Source organism: Lactuca virosa, chromosome 4 (assembly GCF_052849685.1).
Source record: "Lactuca virosa cultivar CGN04683 chromosome 4, Lactuca_virosa_CGN04683_v6, whole genome shotgun sequence".
Lineage (NCBI taxonomy): Eukaryota > Viridiplantae > Streptophyta > Magnoliopsida > Asterales > Asteraceae > Lactuca > Lactuca virosa.
The window spans coordinates 283,701,411-283,706,248 of NC_136429.1; the positions used below are offsets into that span (position 1 = coordinate 283,701,411).

General features: G+C 34.6%; 1 long non-coding RNA gene across 8 annotated transcripts; it reads left to right on the forward strand.

Annotated features, from left to right (window-relative positions):
- The first annotated feature begins 800 nt into the window (after positions 1-800).
- LOC145108347 (uncharacterized) lies at positions 801-3,918 on the forward strand. 8 transcript variants are annotated; one of them, XR_013708208.1, is made up of 9 exons: positions 801-1,131; positions 1,254-1,606; positions 1,684-1,747; positions 1,830-2,346; positions 2,532-2,621; positions 2,941-3,011; positions 3,100-3,160; positions 3,564-3,612; positions 3,690-3,918. It is a non-coding gene; the product is annotated as an uncharacterized LOC145108347 (long non-coding RNA). The 8 variants fall into 8 exon arrangements; XR_013708211.1 differs by having other exon boundaries at positions 802-1,470; positions 1,538-1,606; XR_013708207.1 differs by having other exon boundaries at positions 802-1,107.
- Positions 3,919-4,838: the final 920 nt, after the last annotated feature.

A 4,838-nucleotide genomic window follows, 5' to 3' on the forward strand; every position in this document is an offset into this window, starting at 1 on the left:
TACCCACACTAATATTGAAGCATAATGTGACTCTCCTTTGCAACTCCGTTATTCTAGCAACCATCCTGATAGAGCATGGGATATTACCTAAGAAGGCAAGCTCGTCGTTGCTGGTCGCCGCCTAAAGCCACCGAATCGCCGCCCACAACCACAATTGAGTGAGGTAGCATCACTGTAACCACCAACAGATCCTCCCTTCTGTTATTGATTTCTTGTTGATCATCCTCTTTCACATCACTGTAAACCATCCTTTTGTCACCTCCCCATCTCCTTCCTTTATCCCTGTCTCTCTTCCCCAATCTATCCTAAATTTCTGTTTGACCTAGATTTCTTCACCTTCATCTAGAAAATAAAACCCAACATTCTTATTATTCATCTGGAATAGACAAATTAGAGAAGGTGTGAATGAAGGTTTCGTCTCTAAGGAACTTGAATGGGATACAAAGGTGTCCTTATTTCCTCTTGAGAATGGAAAGGATTTTTGCTTTAAAGAAACTGGAGAATAATTGGGTTCGAGTTGAAAAAAAAATTCTCAAATTAGCTTTACAATATCTTTCTTATGTAGGTCTTTTTCCCCCAATTATTAACAACATTGTTTAGATACATCTATCTTATTTTGCCTCTGAATTCGAGTTGAATCAACTGTTCTACAGGGAAGAAAAGAAGCTTTTTGAGGATGATGATGAACGTCGGTAGAGAGAGAGATGTTTAAGTGTATGTGTGTGTGTTTTTGAGTTTCAAGTAATCGAGAGGGGGGGGGGGGGGGAGACAGAGAAAAGCGGGGCCAATGGATTATTTATTTTGTTTTTCTATTTTCTTTAATAAAATTGGGTAAATTATATATATACTTACTAATTCTAAAGGTCCACTTGAACAGTTCTTGGCTCTGATTGGACCAACATCAATTTCATTTTTTCTTATTTTTTTTATCCCACCGCCTCCAAACTTGCTGGCTAGGGTTTAAGAGAATGGGCTTATGTGATGCCCTCTGTTTTCCACCGCTTCCGCTTATATACGTGTCCGCTTCTATTATCCAAAGCGATACGTGTCCGATGCTTCCACCGCTCCATCTCTTTCTTCTTTCCGAACCTTCCACCACCGCTCCAGGTAAGTTTCAAGGATGTCCAACCGGTATGCCCTGCTCCTCTCTTTTTAAATCCATCACATGTTCCTCTTCACCTTTCTTCTTCTTCTTCTTCTTCTTATTTTTTTGGCAGATTTGGTTATTAACTGTGGTTTTTCGTTGGTTTAAGGGGGTATGCCAGGGGTCAAATTAGGGTCCATGAATTATAGATTTATGAAATTGTGATGATGAGAAGATGTCGACCGGTGATGATTCAGAAGATTTTTCAGCATTGTCTAAAAGATTGATCGGCGGATTAGGCCTGATCGGCGATTAGGCCTTGCAATTGAGTTTCGTCCGATTCTCCACCTCCCAGAAACTTCTCTCGCTGAATGTCTGCTTCCGAGGTTTGATTTTGTTGCTTTCTTGCTTATTTTTTGATACACTGATATGCCACCAGCTGAAAGGTTCCAGCTCTGTACATCGTGCTTTTGTTAATTTGACGGAGGAGGAACGCCATAAACAGCAAATCCATTCCATCAGGTATATCGATTACTGACACGTCTTTTGACCACAGGTTGTAAAATGGTTTTTTTTTTATATTTTTTTTTTATGATCAGGAGAGGGAAGCTTCTTTGAATGGAACTTTATCTGATATTAATCAATGGGTTGATGGATTCACAGGTTTAACTCTTATAAGAACCATAATCCAAATATATGATAAGATTATTGTATTAATTTGTGAAACTTTTGCATTGTTTCTCAGATGATACTCCTGCATCTGGACCTGCTTAAGAGGGTCTGGATCAATCTTCAGAGGGTTGGCTAGATAATTGTCTAATAAATGATACAGAGATGCATTTATGTGTTGGTGGTTTGTATGTTTTTTTATAAACCTCATTAATTAATAACCAAAAAGATTTGACTAATTTTAACAAGTTCATAACAGGAATCCATCTAACAAAGATAGTAAGGTTAAAAAGCCATTGAATTTGTTGATAAGTTAATTTGATTTTTATTCGATTAGTAAATACAGACACACCTACTTCAATCTGGTAAGGTTAAAAAGGCATTGAATTTGTTGATCTGTTACATATGTTGACTGTAGGAAATTCTTGCTACAGTTTTTTTAACAATGGCAAATTTGTGATTAACAGAGCTAATGTATTGGGAGAAAAACGGAGGCGGTGTTTGCAACTTATGATCCAGCTCACGGAATATAGGCTAAAGATTTTTTACAAATATATAATGTGTCAGTAGAATTTGATACTTGAACACAGAAGGTAAATTTTCATCGGACTTTCCTCAATTATAAATGATTTTTGCATCCCTTCAGTTGTGATTCCGGTTTAAATGTCTGGTCTTTTAACTGTGATTCCTTTAACTGTGATGATGTTTGTACTTTATATCTTTTACTGACTCATAAATGAATCTTGATCATATTTATCCATTTTTTTTAACTTTTCAGGCACATTGCATTTCAACATGCGGCCATAATGTGGAGAATGCGGAGGACGGTGGTATCATATTTGTATGGATTCATGAACCAGTTTATGAGGTCTGTTACGAAATTATCCAATTCCCCTTTTTACTTCAATTGCATTTTAGGCTGTTGATTGATATACCTAAAATTAATTTTTTTGATTTTATCCTAATTCAGTTTGATTTAGCTTATTTCATCATGAACTTGTCAAAAGAGGAACACCAATTGAACAAGAAACCATTGATTGATCGCAATTAGGGCTTTCACATTGATCGCATATTGCATTTATTGTTTCTTCAATATCTTGAAATTATGATTAGAAGTTATAATAAATGAATTTTGTTAGTGATTTGTATATTTATCAATTGCTGACAAGTTTACTATGTCGTTTCAGGGAAGAAATGGGAATGGCACACCTGAAAGACAACCTATGACTCCACATTCCCTAACAAAAATGGGTTGTAGGTTAGTTAAACAGATGAAGTGATTTCTGAAGTTCCATTTTCATCTAAAATCTGTTCATTTTAATGAGAGTTTTCTTTTGTTTCTACAGAGAGCGTACAACATGCTGTCAAGGAAATCATAAATTATCCAAATAAAGAATCTTGAAACAGGTCGTACAACATGTTAACTAATATAGTAATATTATTTTTTTTAATGATGTTTATTCTGATTTTCTTGCATGATTTTTAGTTTTTATTTTAATTTATAAGTCCAAATGAAATAAATAGTAACATATAACATCCTGTTTTTTCAGTTTATTTCTTAATAAGCCACTGTCCTTGGAAAAATCTACTAATTATAGCATTGTACTGTTTTTTTTCTTATTAGGACATTGTACTTTAATAAATTTACCTAATTTTAGCAATAAATATAAATTTCAATTTGCATGACATTCCTATATTTGAATATATTTTTTCAAAGTACAAAACTGTAACAAGAAAAATTTAAAGTAGGATGCTATAGCAAACAAGTTCATAAAAGTACAAAACTGACTAATTTTTATCAAAATTTCAGGTCTTTCCCGTTAGGTCCAGGTGCAAACGCCTCCCATAATTCAATTATGGTGAGTCGTTATCTCTTATATTAGATATGTATTTTTTACAAAATTCAACATTCTAAACTTTGTGTTTCACCACGCAGGATACACCAAAACTCATCGACTTAAAGCACGAATCACTAGACATGGAATCTGAAATGAGTCAATAGTATAACCATGTCTCCAAGGGTATAGATGTCAAAGAGCAAGACTACACCAACAGAAAGTGTCGCCAAAACTTTACATTATATACATTGATGAAAAATGAGGGTCTATTTTTTTTATGTGAAATTCAAGTTTGTATTTAGTTGAAAAAGAAATGGTTTTTCCGTTTGTGTTTTTTGTTTATTTCTTTTTCTGTTATTGCTATCTTCATTTTGACCGTAGACAGGTTTTTCTAGCGGATCCAATCCCGCAAAGCGGGACTCTTCCCTAGTTAATTCTAAAACGAAATAGAAAGGCAATATAAGTTTTTTTTATGTGGGTGAAAGACTTTTTGTTAAAAGTTTTGAAACCACAATGATCATTTACAATGATCATTTAAAAGTAGGGCAATGGCCCAGGGCATCAGTGGGCCTAGGGGCGGCAAAATTTTAAAAACTGTTATGTATATATATTAGTTAATTGGGCCAAAATTCAGTCCATGTTTGTCAATTGTGACTTGTGAGCAGCTAGGAATTGGGAACGAAGTCAAGAAAGGCAAAAATTGAATACGCCTGATTGCCTGAATTAGCGGGAGTAGCAGAAATCTCGGAGTTGCACACGGTAAAATTAAAGCAATCGGCCTTTCAATCAATGATATTGTGTATCCGGTAATTTACTTCTAACCTATTCTCGATGAAATCTTTAATAGCAAGCATTAATCAGCGTTTTAAACGTAATCCATTGATCGTTCTTCTCCTCCACGTTCTGACCTGTTCTCGAGTTCATGTTGTCCGACTATCTTGCCCCCCATCTGATTGACTGGTTGAGTCTCGAATCTTAAGAGTTGAGAAATCAGAAACAATATCAATTTATCACTAGTGTATGTAATCACGACTCACGCATCACTGCATCAGGTTGGTTCTCAACTTCTCCTCCTTTTAGATTTAGTTTTTGATGAATGATGATTTTGAAGAGTTTTTTTTTTTTTTTTTTTTTTTTTTTTTTTTTTTTTTGAAATCCATTAAATTTATTGCATCTTCTCTATTCCAGACTTATTGATAGATCAATTTAAAGAGAATATTAATTCTATTAAGTGATTGTCGGCTCTT